This window comes from Genypterus blacodes, unplaced genomic scaffold (genome assembly GCF_046128005.1).
Source record: "Genypterus blacodes isolate CSIRO-AG114 ecotype Tasmania unplaced genomic scaffold, CSIRO-AGI_Gbla_v1 ptg000154l_1, whole genome shotgun sequence".
NCBI lineage: Eukaryota > Metazoa > Chordata > Actinopteri > Ophidiiformes > Ophidiidae > Genypterus > Genypterus blacodes.
The window spans coordinates 2,510,073-2,526,325 of NW_027466956.1; the positions used below are offsets into that span (position 1 = coordinate 2,510,073).

Consider the following 16,253-nt stretch of genomic DNA (forward strand, 5'->3'; position numbering starts at 1 on the left):
TAAAGAGCAGAAAGCAGGCCTTTACAGCTGATATCACAGCAGCACATATGAAGACTGAGTGTCTTAATTAGAGCTATAATGTGCAGATCTCTCTCCTCAGGCACGAATAGGAGACAAACACCCTAGTTCTGCTCTGTGGCTACTGCAAGGTCAATCACACTGCAGTATGCATGCCTCTGTGTGTGTGTGTGTGCGTGCGTGTGTGTGCAGTGTCCCTGCAGAGGCAGTTAAGCAGACACAATATTATGTAAATTCAGCTTTAATGGATTCAAGTAAATCGTGTTAAGTGAGCGAGTGTGAGGGAGCGCGTGCACCTGCCCAAGGAACCGTGCGTGTCTCTGTGTTGACTCGTGTTACATGCTTACAGGAACACAAACTATAGAAAAGACGCATTTCTTGCTAAATGACCTCAGTCTAATCAGCAACACAGTCAGTCCAATTGCTGTGTGTGTGTGTGTGCGCGTGTGTGTGTGTGTGTGCGTGTGTTGGGTGGGGTAGGGGGGCATTGCCTCATATAGTCAGCAGAATATATAAGCTCAGACAAACACTTTTTCTAGCACAGTGGGTGGAAAGGAATGAATCTTTTCTGTTCCAGCACGTTAACAGTTTGGATGAGTGTATCTGAGGACTGACATCCATTCCATCCACACTCACAGGCCAAAGCTAGAAGTCTACTTAATAGTCCTGTATTATGGATTTACATCACATAACTTTCATCATTTGTGAGCAAGCACATTTCCCATCTACCCTAATCAGCCCTAAGTGCTACTCGTTGTTGTTGCGCAAGAATGAAGACATTATGTGCATCACTAATGATGATGAACACATGACAGATGGCTGGATTTTGCTAGTTATATTAAGCTGTTTACATTGTTGTGACAACAATTCAAGACAGGAGGAAACCATCTTTCCAGTTGAAGTATGAGCAAGTTCAGATTATTCAGAATTTAAAACCAACACATAGTCCTTCTGCTGTACAGTAGGTTTAGGCTTTGTTCTTTGTTCCTTATGAATTCTAGATTTAATTCAAAGATAGAGACAGCAGACAATTATGACAAACAAATAATCAAAGAAAGATCTTAAAGAATCTGAAAAAAGACGCAATCATTTCAGAAATAACTGAGTAAAGGTGGTAAGAGTGGCTACTCTGGCCTAGTATGTGGGACCACTTCAACCATCTGTGTGGGAAACAACACTGTACTGTTGTGTGAGTGTGTGTGTGTTGTGCTGTGTTCATCATTTTGCAGGCAGAGAGAAGTGTTTTCCAGCACATTTCAGACGGTGCCATGGGAGTTAGCTAAGGAACAAACACACACACACAAGGAAAATGGACTTAACTTCCAAGTCTGAATCATAGATAGCTGCAAAAATCCCACCACACATGCAGAACTCACAGAGAGGTGAGGTATTAATCCATCTTACATGTACATATCTAAACTCTGCCCTTAATGTATGCTTTCAGGAACATCACTGCTGTATAAATCATTGAGCTTCACGCAAAATGCTCGTTTTCTCCTGTGGTTATTAGGGACGAACAACGTGAGCGAAGCTGCTGGGGTCCACTCGGCTATGAGACATATTGGCACACAGACTGGAGACATGAGACAATAGCACAGGACGTGATCCAATAAGATTGAATCAAATTAAGACCCAATTGTACTCGTGTGCAGTCGCTGTCCTTTCTTTACCATCTGAAAAGGCTAATACACTCCACTAACTTTGACTTACTCTTTTGTAAATCAGGCAAGCTGTCACCAACCATCTTCTCTATAACCTGCACCTATCATTGACCCCTGAACCCTGACCTCTGTCATATGGTGAAGAGGTTGATTGATGTTCAAACGTGTCATTTTGCCTATCTCTGAGGACATTTGATGCTGAACAGGATGTACACACGCACAGACACACACACACACACACACGCACACACACGCACACACTCGCACACACTCGCACACTGACCTGAGGGGAAGGAAGTAAACAGTAGAGCTAATGTTTGCATGTTGGGATCAGATAAAACTGGGCCTGCTGCGATGTGATCTAGAATCCTGATACACACACACACACACACACACACTGTATCACCCTCCTCCTATTTCTGCCTCTCCTTATCTCTCCTCTGTCTTGTGTCTGTCTTCCTCTTTACTTGTGTGTCTGTCTGTCTGTCTGTCTCTCTGCCTGTTGGCCAGGTGCCACAGTTATGTTATTGCTGTGACCACCATCTGCTGTGGGAGAGGACAGGAAACAGTGCTCAATGATTGAAAGTCAATCATCACCTTTTTTTTAAACTCTTATTCAACAACACACACATGTGGAGGCCAAATCCTTGCATATTTGTTACTCAGTATGTGCTCTAAGACAAAAGTCAAACCTGCAGGTTGCTGTGTAAATGAAGCACACGGTAACCTTTGACCTAAGATGTCAAATAACTTAATTGAAGGTGTTAAGTCGACCTTATAAATAGACTGACTGAGCTGAAAAGTGCAACTGTGTAAAGTAGATTATTCTCACTAATATAATGAGATAAAGGTGTTGGCACAATATGCTGACAGTCAACAGAACTGAGTTAATCAGGTTGAGACATTTCACATGACGTCCCTGTAAACAGTTTAACTGAACCGTCCAATACAGACAAGAGGAAACTGTTTCTTTGACCATGGTCCATTAGCATAACTATTATGTTTCCAGTAAATCCCTTCAGGATAATAACCTTTCATCTTATCTTATCTTATATAGTAACAGCAATGCATCAAAGGAGCTTTATCAGGGCTGACCTCACACACCTCTCCTTTGTAATAACAACAAGATCAGGTGAGTCATATATAATCTACTGCCTGTAACATCATAGGATATAGTTTTGATAGGAAGATTTAGATTTGGAGGTGCACATTTTGAATGTAACCATCTTATTCCTTGACCTTGAAAATGGCAACTTGGAACAATATCTTTCACTATAGCTTTTAAGTGAAAGCTAAAACAGTTTGTACCGTACGCAGTCAGCACTCTGATAATGATGACAGTTGCATATATGGAGCCTTCCTCGGAAATCATGAAAATGTGAAAAAATGTCTTTTGAATAACAGCAAGTAAAAAAAAAAGTGCACATCTCAACATCCTCATGTCCTCCTTCTGCTTTAGTGTCCACCGGACTTCACTCACTGTGTGTTACACATCGACTGTGACCGCAACTTCTGCATTAGCCAGAGGTAGAGAATATTCTAAAAACATAAGATTCTGTACACAAATTGCAATGAACAACCATTTAAGATTGTCTGTGCAGAAAATGAAGGAAACCATAGCTGCCTAGGGTTACAACCTTTTACTTTGATCAAGATACACAGTATGTTGACCAATCTACTTACTAATCTATATTCATACTCACATTTCTTTCGTAACATTCACTACTGGTTCACTATCTTAATGCTCCTGACTCCACAGAAGCGCAGGCTCACTGAGTAAGAAGATCTGCTGTGCGCATCAGCAGATCCAGGCTTGCATGTTCCACTTTTTTTCATATTCAGGACATTACGGTCTCACTGTAGATGTGATATGACATGCAAACACAGACTCTTACATGGAAGATGAATGTGCAGGTAAAAGTTAAAAGGTAAAACATTCCCAGGGGAGAAAGCTTCTCTCACAATCCTTAGAATATGAGCTTGTCTGCCTGCTCCGGCTCATTCTGCTGCTGATAGTCACCTTCAGAGGGAGAGAAGAGTAGAGCTATGTGTGTGCATGTGCATGTGCATGTGTGGTAGAAACAGAGAACAGCTGTATGGGTATGAAACTAATGACCTAAGGTGAGCACTTTCTTTGTCTTTGTCCGTCTCTCACACACCCCCACACATGGCTACAGCGCTGCGGTCTGCTGGAGTCATCAGTTTCTCTATTGGTGTGTTAATTTAATGACCGGCCCTCCACACAACCCTGGGTCAACATAAATCAATATACACCCTGCGAGAAAAACGTGTGTATTTGTGTGTGTGTGACTGTGATTAAATATCAGGGGACCTCAGGTAACGAGATCCATAACCACACACACATGTGCGCACACACATACAAGTCCCAGCTAACAGCAATGATTTTAGCTGCAGGACTTCATTTCACTCTCAGTCAGCTATCTTTATCAGTAGAAGTAGCCCATGACACAAAGAAGCTGAAACAATAACTGTATAAAACAAAGGGTGTGTAAACAAAAGCCCTCTTTTTTATGCTTGCGATTCAATTAGGTTCATCTGTGGGAAACAACACAAAAACAAGAAGTGTTCCATTTTCAGACTTGTGGTCAGACCCGGAGTCGGGACATGGTTTTGAGTTTGATCCTAAAATGACAACCAGTAGACATCTACTTGTAAACACTTTTTGGGGGCGGGGGTGAATAAGTTGAAAATGGTCCGCCTAAGCTTTGTGTTAGCTAATCATCAGCTCCTCCTGCTGCAGTCTGAGGAAGGTCAGCTGCAAAATAAAGTCCCAATATTAACATGTAATAAAAAAAACTTCTCGCTTTAAAAAGGAAATTCCTAATCACTGCATATTTGTGTTTTTGTGAGATTTTGTGTGTGGGCTGCTGTGGGTAGGATTTTTTTTTTGTTGCTACATGACATTGGATATTTTGGAGATCATGTTTTATACAGAAAGAGGGGGAAGAGAGGAGAGAGAGAGATAGAGGGAGGGAAGGAAGGCTGTATTATTATTACTATTGTTGTTGTTAAACTTAATACGTAGACCCTGAGGTAGAATACAAGTAGATTAGAATTGCAATGATGTCATAGGGTACAGTTTTTACAGGATGATGTCGAACAGCAATGAAGGCTAGAACAAATGGCATCATAGGCTGAGGTGAAGAGAAGGAGAGAAGAGAGAAACAAAAAAACAAAACAAGGAGGACATCCCACCCAGAAACCCATTCCAACCCCGCATCCATACAACCCCGTCCTGGCCCGCCTGGGATATAAAATAAAATGAAAAAATCGCTGTCGGGTGTTCTGGTAATCAGTGGGTAGGATATTGACGCATTTCCCAACTTGGCGTAGATCTCTCCACTCTCCATTTCAGTGAAAATTCTCGACAAATTCAACTCATTTCATTAGAATACAGATGAAATGACAAAGGGGCGTCACAGGAGAGGGAGATAAAGAAAGAAAGACGCACAAGACACACCTCTGTGCCCATCACTCTGACCAGTCTGGTACTGTCTGTTAAGGATGTGCACGCAAACTGGTTCTAGTTACTTTGCTTCAGTCTGAATCACAGACTAGATCACTACATTTATCACATGGTGTGAACACTCCGAAAATCAAAACAGGAAAAATATATTGTTAAGGCAAGTTGTAATATTTTCCTTGTCGGAGTCATCATATTGTCTGCTTTTCATATAAACTCGAAGCTGAACTTCATTTTCAAGACAAAGTGGTGCAGACATATATTGAGCATATATGAACGAGTAAACTAGCTGTACATTTGTCCTGTTTTATTGTCAAAAAGCTGATTAAAAACACTTTGAAGAGAAAGAACAGAGAGTACACCCAGCAAACCAATTTTGTTTGTCGAGGGAAAATGTGTTTTTCCCTCGAATTTCACCTCAGGCAGTGTGTGTATTTTATTGCCAGAGAGAAGGTAAGAGGCAGTGAGAAGAAATGAAGAACAAACATCAAAGACCAGAGGTGACAGAGGTGAAATGTTTGCTAAATGCTTGAAAAGAACCGTCTACTTATCGTTTCATTGACTTTTCCTGCGCATCTACATTTCGTCTACCTGAATAACAAAACAACTCTTCACTTCACTGAATGAAGAAAAGAGGAAAAAGAAGATAGAGAGGAGAGGAAGGCCAGTCTCAATTCTTGTGGACTGTGTGTGTATGTGTGGAGAGAAGCGTGTGTGTGCGCATGGGCATGTGTGTTTACAGTTAGACAGAAGTCCGGTAGTCAGGAAGTAGTCAGGTAGTCTGGAACACACATTAACACACGTTTCCAATAAACAACACAGACAGATGGCCGAATATTATAAATAGAGCCGTCAAGCTGGAGCTACCTAGCTACTGCTCTATTTACACACACGTACACACACACACACACTTCTTCACTTTCTGTTACACTTATGAATTTCATTATTTTCTGATTACGCGTCTCGCTCCCTGCAGCAGACTATGACAAATAATCATGATGGAGGATAATGGGGGTTGATAAAAAACACACTAATAATACACAAACACACACCAACAACTGCACAGAGCACGGCAGGAATACTTTCTGATTTATTGGTGATGCAGTTGCCGCTATCAGCATAGTGTTATTTGTACAGTTAGTGGTTATGCTAACTTCCAATTTCTCCCTTTGTATTTTATCTAACCAAACACTGCAGCAAACAAGAAAACGTGGTGAATGTTCCTCTTAAATTTGGTACGATGCTGATAGGAGTGAGGAAATCTTCAGCTTAAGGTTGAGTACAAACGTCAACACAACTTCAGGTTGCCATTTCAGCCCATTGACTCAAGTTAGACTATTACTCATGCACACGCGTGCACACACACACACAATACAAGACACATGAGTCTGACACTTCTGACACTTAACGGCACATACAATGGACTTTTTTGTGATTGACTTGCGCTCAAAAGAGACACAGATAAAGAGTCAGAAACAAGCATTTATTTGCTGTGGGGCAATTGGATGCTATAGCACAGTGTTGTTCAACCGCTGAGAGATTGTCAGGTGTGCTGTGGGAAATAATCCAAGTTCACTTAATGAGTCCGCGAGCCGATCTGGCCCGTAAGACAGATCGCAGCGCATACCCCCACCCCCCCGTCAACAAGGGAAAGAATGCAAACGGGGACGAAGGGGTGAGCAGAGAAAATAGTAGGTCAGGATGGAGTAAGAGCGGCTAAAAGGATGGATGGCGAACAAAAAGGCCAGGGTGGATGGGGGAAGAAGAGAGTAAGACGGAAAGAGGAAAGGGGGGGAAATTAAAGAGGAGAGAATCAAACAAAGGAGGAGATAATGGAGACTTTAGAGAGAGCAAGAGGTAGAAACAAGAGAATAAGGGATGAATGAAAGAAAGATGAAGGGAATAGAGAGACAAGTAGATGAGAGCAGAGAAAGAAGCCTACGGGCCAGATTTATCAAGAGTTTTGCGTGGCTTTTACAGACCGTAACAAGAAGAATATAATATAAATAATAAAATAATAAAAGCTGCAACCGAAAATTGAATTAATGGATATGAATTTTAGGGCATCCTGATGTTTAGCTGCAAAAAAATGGGAGGAGGGAATAGAAATGTACGCATAGGGCTCGCTGCAGCAGATTTATCATTGAACATCTATGTTTTGCATGAAGTGAACACGTTCATGACACCAGCATGGTCGGACTAGAGGAGGGTCTAAAATAGCAGCGCTGCAATCAAATGAAATGGCTGCAGCTGTGATCATTTACCTGATTACTCTTAATAAAGACCCCGCACAACTGAAAACATGCAGGGATGCAGATTTGCGGCAGGGTTATTTGTGTCATGCTTAACAAATCTGGCTCCAAAATAGAGAAGTTAGGGGATAACAAAGAGGAGAGAAGGAGGTGATGGAGAGAAAAGAGAGGAGGGAGAGAGGAGGGGGAGAGGTGGAGGGAGGGGAAAGGGTGAAGACCTTGTTTTGTACACGGTCCACTAATCGCCCTCTAGAGACCTTCATCAAAGCCACTGCATCATCACAAACAACTGCTGTGTGCGCTTGCATGTGTGTAAGCCTGCAGCAAGGTGGTCAGTGAGGTCAGCGGCTCTCTGACAGGCTGACATGTCCGTCACAGCACCACTAGAAGATCCTGTCAACACTTTATCCATTTACAGCTGCTGACCAGTTTTTAAAGCCGTACTCCTATTCTTAAGAGTATCGGTCTCAATGTCAGCTTTTAATATCAGTTCTGACATTGGCATTCAATACCAAATGATTGATTCTGAGTCCACTGATCAGTTTGTTTGCATAAGACACTTTGACAGCTTTTGTCTGAACTGTGATGAAGACAGAAATATGTAAATGAAGAAGTACACATGTATACATATATCTTATCTAATCTAGTACACCTAATTAATAGTGTGAATGCAGAGGTTGTATTCTTAAATAAAAATACAAAAATAATCAAGACTCATGTCTGTCTGGAGATCTGGATAAGCTTTATTTGTAATTTAAAGTAAGACTGACCACTGAGAATTCATTATTTCAATATAGGGGAAATTATGCTTATAATACTTTTGCCTATATAAATTAATGTGTATTAATAATCGGTAAATGACATTGTTTAAGCTTTACATGCCACGGGCCATGAAATGAAGGAATGGATCAAGTTCTTCAGAACCAAAACGTTTTAGCAAGAATGTTAAACCTACTGGAAGAGTTAAACAGGAATTAACAATCGGAAACTGGAAAGGGGATTGGATAGAGACTAAAGTCAGTGCCAATAAAATTTCTGGAATGATGATGTCCTTGGAGAAGACACACGTGTGACATAACGGCCACGTGTCCAAACCACAGGGCTTGCAGCTACTCCACCACTCCAAGTCACTGCACTATATAATCTATCACATTCAGTGACAGAGACACAATTAAGTACATACATACATGCGTACATACATACATAGGTACATACATACATACATACATACAGGAGACCTTGAGATACAGTACTTCTGGCGTTGCAGCCGTTGCAAACCTGCATGGCATTATTGCAGAAACATGAGAGGGAGACAAAAGCGAGGGCGCCGGGGGGTAACAAGGGCAACATAAGGGGTTTTCAAAGCATACTAATGGAAGACTGAACTGCTCAAACACAGCCAAAGCGTGCGCGCGCACGCACGCACGCACGCACGCACGCACGCACGCACGCACGCACGCACGCACGCACGCACGCACGCACGCACGCACGCACGCACGCACGCACGCACGCACGCACGCACGCACGCACGCACGCACGCACGCACGCACGCACGCACGCACGCACGCACGCACGCACGCACGCACGCACGCACGCACGCACGCACGCACGCACGCACGCACGCACGCACGCACGCACGCACGCACGCACGCACGCACGCACGCACGCACGCACGCACGCACGCACGCACGCACGCACGCACGCACACGCACACACACACACACACACACACACACACACACACACACACACACACACACGGCCATTAGACCAGATGACTGCCTTGGAGCCAGGTGGCACTGCACTACCATTGCTGTCGCCTTCACTCCGCTCTCACACATGTAGGCGCACACACGCAGGCACACACACACACACTATTGGCCACAATCACTGTGATCCTTACATTATTGCTGAAACAAAGAAATCGGTGCAATTCTGTTTAATTAACTAAACCATGCCAATGACGGGGCCTCTATCTCTCTTTTCATGTCTCTCTCTTTCTCTCGGGATGATCGGCACAAAGAGAGGAGCAACATGAAAAAAAAGGAAAGAAAGAGGACAAGTAGGGAACAGAGAAAGAGCAGTGTTTGCCCACAGGGATGGGCCGGCTTCAGTGAAAGAGTCCTTGCTTCACCTATTCACCAAGCAGAGAAAGAGTGGTGGGGAGGTAGGGTGGGGCAACGGCGGAGTGTCTACTTCAATATTCAGCCGTAAGCACAACACACTGTACACAAACAAAACACACACACACACACATTTTCCTGTCTCCTGATGTCGCAGAGTCAGTGACCAGGAAATCCACATGGAAGAGATTAAGACTACAGGCAAGGGAAGAGGATGTAATGCTCTGTGTGTGTGTGTGTGTGTGTGTGTGTGTGTGTGTGTGTGTGTGTGTGTGTGTGTGTGTGTGTGTGTGTGTGTGTGTGTGTGTGTGTGTAACCCTTAGCAATAACCCAGATGCCACCTCACCTCAGTGCACACTCACCACAAATTCATCATCTAACACATAAAGTTAAAAGTTTTTGGTGTGTTTCTCACACACTTATTTTGAAACCGCAAGCACCACAAATAGCTCCATCACCTCCGGCCGCTCAGCTGGTGGCTTATTACATGTGGTTAACACTCAGCCAACCCACCGTCTCCAGTTCCAATGTAACTGGGGGAAATATACACACCGGCCTATGGAATTCAAGGGATTTTGGGAATCTAGCTAAACCAGATACGTACAAGAAGCATAAAGTCGAATAAAGTCAACACTTAGAAGGGCAAAGGACACAGATCCAGGCTTGTGAGTGGAGGACCCCAGGTTCTGTTTCAGTTAATGACTACAGACTGTTGTCATATAAACAATAGAGGACATTTGGTTTGGAGTACCTGCTGGCCAAATAGCACAAACTGCTGAGTAACATGGAATGTGTTAAGTGTGAGAAAGCAAGAGCAGCAAGAGAGAGCAGCAGCACTGGTCATCATAAAAAGGTTGGGATTCGCCCAAGTTAGAGACGCATAGAGAGAACAGAGCAAGAAAGAGGTTTCGAAAAGAAGCAAGGGCAATTTTCAGCTTAAATAACAAATCAACCTTCCCTGGTTTAAGTGCGTGTGAACACAGCACTTTTACCTAAATTATGTTCACGGACAATTCATCCAGGATTACAGTTCCACAGTAATGCTGGATGAAATATGCAGCATTCCTATCAAAATGTGCAAATTGAAACAGGTATCCTTCAATAATGTGAGCTTTGGTTTTCTGTCCAACCTTTTGCTGCAACAAATATGAGAAGTATTATATATTATTAACATGTACAGCTTGCAGAGTCCCATAGTCATAGACAGATATACCTGTGCTCCCATCAAGGCTGCTGGGAGCACTGGTAGATCTGATGATTGACCAGGAGGCTCAGTGTCTTCCATTGGACATGACAGCAGTGTGTTAGCCAGCAGGAACAACAGCACAGACATGGTCACATTACAAAACATACCTGTGATGTTATTCACATACAGAAAGAGACACAATGCTCACAAACACTTGAACACTAAAGATATGGGAGTGTAGAGAATGGGATTCTAGCCAAACTGCAATCAATTCTCAACTTGAACTCTTGTACAGGAAAGACAGAGGAAGAAGAGAGATGAATATGAAGACATGAGAGAGATATGATATAATGATAAAAAAGAATAAGAGGAGAAAGGCAGGGTATATTAAAATCATTGGTCATGGCCTGTCACCGTGTCTGCAAACTGGAGTTCCACCATTTTCAAATTGCTCCGACAATTTTCCAAGTCCACTGAGTGAGGAAGCTTATTCAAACATGTGGACTCCAAGGAGGAATTATTTCAATAAAATATTTTTCGCTCAAGTGAAAATCCCTTGATTCCACTACAAAGTGCAAGTGATGATCTGACTTCAAAGCAGTCTGAAAATAGCCAATAAGCAGCTTTGTATGAAGCCCGGTTGACACGGCTGCTGAATAATTCTCTGTTAGAGCCTTAAGTTTAAAAACCACACAGCTGGTGTTTCACTGGTTTGGCCACAGACAAACCAGAGCCACAATGTAAGCAAAAGCTGGCAGCATTACTGAAACATGAACAGAATCTACATATGGAAAACACTGTTATCCATGCAGCCATAATAATCCATCAAGTAAAAGAAGCTTGTGTTTTTCGTTTGAATGTAGCAGAAATAGCTAAATAGACCTCCGCCAAGGCCAATAATCCTCCAATTATGGCTCTGTTTCTTAATGATGCAATAGAGACAATAAAAACAATCCTAACCAGCTTGTTACGTGACCTTGATGACCTCCTTCTACAATCTAAAACCACTTCAATAGTTTACAACGTATTCAAGAAATCTATTTTTCCATAATGGCAGATATCCTGGATTCAGTCCCATTGATCGATACTGAAGAGGAAAAAAAACACTTTCCGTGAATACGTACCGTAGTGTTGCCCGGGTATTACAGAATGAAATTGCAATTTGACTGGCCTATGGTGTAAAGATCAATCATGCAATATAGACTAATGACTTATTCTGAAACCTGGAGCATTTCCCCCCCTGGATGGATTCGTAGAGACCTCCTAGAGAGGGGGGCTGCTTGCAATCACGCCACAGAGCGGTTCATTTGAAGTGAGATCGCAGCCGACTCCAGAAGCATATCGCATGAAAAAGAGTTTGCTGATAATGCCTAGGCTTGTAAATTCTATAAATATCTAACCAAGCTTACCCAATGTGTCTTTAGAAGAGAAATTGGGAAGTGAACATGTGGTTGTACGGCTCCATTAGAGTGCCTCTTCTCCTACGGAGGTGCCCTGAAAAAGTGATTTAGGACATTGTTTTTCCAGACGTAACTTTAATGCTCGCTCAGAATTAATGCATTGTCAGTATAGAACAATGGCAAGCAGACCATTTGTGCAGGCTGCTCCATTGTAGATTGTGTTTGTGATTTGGTGCAGGCGAAGAAGGCCGATGATAAATGTGAAGTGTGAACGCAATCCAACCAAGGATTGTAAACCCTGAATGGGAACAAAGCAAACAAACTACAGGTCTGAGTGTAGCCTTATTCTTCTCCTGGATCCATAACCACTGAAGAAATCACAATTGTTTGCACATTGCTGAATTGGTATCATCTGGCTATATAATGTATTTATCTCGCTGTCACTTTGTACTTCACAATGATTCTATAAAAGTGAACACTGCCTGAAAATATATTTGAGCCCACCAGATCCAGATCCGTGTCCAGATCAGCATCAAATCACAACTATTGAGGGATCTGCAGATCAGAAAACAATGCAGTGAAAATGTCCTGTCAGCTTAAAGCAGGTCTTGGGTTTCACCTGATGGTATACTTTGATAAATTCCTCATGGGAAATGGAAAGTAGAGAAATATAATTAGGGGAGGTAGAGCCACATTTCAAGGAAACGGAAACAGCAGGTAAAAAGGCTGGGGGAAAAAAACATTAAAGAATAAGAGAAAGAACTAGCGTGACAATATTCACCCAAGTCTGCCGGTACCTTTTACATATATGACCCATTATGTTTCACAGAAGCAGAAACAACTTTGCAGACCACAGGGAAGAAAGGCTCAAAGTAATTTATGTCAGAATTCTCTAAACCCATCAACTTTATAGGACCATTTACATTTTTGATAGCAATACATTCTTTCTTTCTTTCTTGCCAGTAAAAGCCTCTAAAGTATATTTAATTAGAAGGGTTTCCTCTATTCATGTTCAGTCAGGCAATTAATGAATCAAGTGTATTTATAAACCAACTAAAGCAACAGAAAATGGCATTATTTGACTGCAAGTTCAATTCTTTGGGAATCAAACTTTTTTTGCCTTACTTTATTGTGTCAAAGAATCATCGGAAGTTCATTTGAAAAGCAGAGAAGAGAACACTCCCTCTTTTTTTCCTCCTTCGATCCCTTCATCCTCATATTATACTAAGTGCTGGGAAAGATAACCACCAATGGGACTTCCAAATGCATCAACATCAAAAAGCCATTTAATAATCATGCTGCCTCTCTCTCGCTCTCCTTCCTGCCTTCATGCCAAATACCATTTCATGTCTCCTGGGAGCAGGAAACATTTAATAAAACTTCTCTAATCGAGTTCGGTAGCAGAAAGCTGCCTGGCCTGGCTCACATCCTTCTTCAGGTTGCCCTCTGCAAGGCTCAGATTATCAGAAACATAGTTCCTCTTTTTTTTCAGAGCCCAATTTGAGTTTTGGAGGGCATTTCTTTAAGTAGACCGGAAAAAAATGTATCCTATTGTCCATTTTACATTTTGGCTTCAGGCCCAGGCTGCCAAAAAGTAAGATTCAAAGACAACCAAGGGGATCGATAGAGTCCTAGAGAGTGTGCTGGTATTTCATTCACTAGAAGTTATAATAAATCAAATAAGAAAAATAATATAATAAATCACATTATATTCTTTTAATCTTCTATAATATAATATATAATATACATATAATATATAATCAATTAAAGAAGGAATGGACTGCTACCAGGATCAAACCTAAGCAGCTGGAACTGGTGCAGACAGGAGCCATTTTGAAAAACTAAAACCTCAGCAATTTTGGGTGAATAAATCATTTAGGCAGAAGAAATATAAACAAATGTAAACTGTAGAAAGACCTTGGTGAAATGGCTGCGAGTTCCCTTTTCACCTCATTTTGACAAAAGCACAACTAAAGAAAATATCAAAATTTAAATGTCATTTAGGAGAGGGTTATTTAAAGAGCTGATTTGTGCAGTGATCCGTCTTGTGAAAGAGAGCATATGGTTTGCATATTAAATATGAAACATCTGCATCAGAACATGGCACCAGTGAGCACAGAAAGTTAATTATTCAGTCCTCTGGTGTTTCCATCTAAATGTTTCAGCGTCATTTATTCAAATCATTGGTTTGAAAGAGGATCTTTATATTTCATCAAATTCAGGACAAAACAAACAAACAGGTAATGGCTCAGGGCTACAATTAATAAGTATTTTAATTAGAGGTAGAAGCTAACTAGAAGGGTGTTTATTAATCTCATACCTAAGCCAAGGCTAAACAACTCAAAATGTGTCTTGTTCTTATAAAAACCTTTTTTACTTCTGTGCATTTGACCATCCTTACTACTTCTGAAACATTTCCTCTATACCTTCAGAATGAAAGGAGAACTGACTTCATCAATCATCAAATCATCTTAAGACTTCAATTATGTCTAATTAGAAACAGCTGCTTTCTAGATCTGGGCAACATTGCACTATTACTGTTGTAATAATCATCTGTAATGGGATAAATAAGCCAGATTTATTTAATTATATTTCATTTATATACAGAGTCTGCACTTTCCAAAAACCACCATAGTCGCTACTCTTTCAAATAATCCTTTTAGTGCTTTATTTCTGTATTACTGTATTATTGTATTGTATTTCCTACCTGCGGTTCCTCTTGCACACCTGGCTGTTTGTGGGTTGATTTGGTTTGAGTCAGTGTTTTGCCATTATCCAACTACTGTCTCTTGAAAACACTATCATGAGACGCTACGACTCGCCAATAAAACCTCCTTAAGTAAAGTTACAGATAACTGCACTAAACAAAGTAGTTTGCAAGGCATCATTCCGGCTCACAAACTTGAGATGGACATTCAGGTGTCTTGTTTTGACAGTCAAAAACAGACTGTGTAACTTCCCTGGAGGTCAAATTGTGACCTTTTGTGGACATCTCCTCTAAGCAGTAAGCTGCTCTGCCACACAAGACTCTCAGAAGGAAAAACTCTCACAGACTCTCACATTTAGAGAAAAGGTTAGTGATTGTGTGAGGCCGAAACGGGCTGAGATGCACCTCGTGTCAACTTCTCTCCACTTATGATTCACTCTAATCGCGCTGCAAAAATGTCTTTGCTCTTCTAAGCTTTTATTTCCTTTTCTTCAGTCTCAGAGAGTGTTATTGAATTGCTCTGGCTGTGATATGTCACCTCCTTCCTATTGGGCAGTGGTAGGAATTGACATTTTCTTTGCAGTCAATGTGAGTTGTTCTCGATAAGAGCAAGAGCTTCATATTGAAGCCGTAGAGAGGACATTTGGGCTTGACCTTGTACCTTGGAGTAGAACCATGGGTGCCTAAAAGCCTGATCCGCTGAACCATTGCTCTTTGGATAAATGTAACATCAGGACCTATCTCTGTGCTGGAGTGCGTACACAAACAAACATCTACAAAGATATCCAACATAGACACAAACTGTTTCACTCAGAAACACACAAACAAGCAATCAACAACTTAGAATCACCTTCAGCCATAACATCTAAGAAATGTCTAATTTCAAAGATTCCAAAGTACAGATGCAGAGAGTGGATGACTTCAGCACAGAACATACATCCTTATTTAATGACCCGCCACACTAAAACCAGGCACAACATTCAGAGCAGTGCCGTACAGTACAGAGGAGCTGTAGAACTACGATGTAACAGAAACACAAATCACCATCACATGGACAAAATAACTGAAAACCAGTGACAGAATTCTTGTGACCTACCCCTCACTTGTCTTTCTGTGAAAGTATGCACCGTTAGCCTCGCTTATGTAATCAATCACCCACACACCTCCCCCTCCCCCTCCCCTCTCTGTATGACAGCAGACGTTTTGCCCAAACCTCCAATGTGTGCATTCTGAAAAGGTATGAACCATGTCAGGTGGGCAGGGTAAAATGAAGCATACTGTATGCATTTCTCAATCGCACCTACATAGATGAAGTCTCACACAGCGGTCACACACAGCATCACAGTTTAACCACACAGTAACACTCACACATTTTTGTCTTACACACACACACAGAGAGTCACAGATTTTTGCCATCACGCT

General features: G+C 41.7%; 1 protein-coding gene across 2 annotated transcripts in view; it reads right to left on the reverse strand.

Annotated features, from left to right (window-relative positions):
* arhgap5 (Rho GTPase activating protein 5) overlaps positions 1-16,253 on the reverse strand; it is a 43,417-nt gene that overhangs the window by 11,837 nt on the left and 15,327 nt on the right. The gene's annotated exons all lie outside the window — the stretch shown is intronic.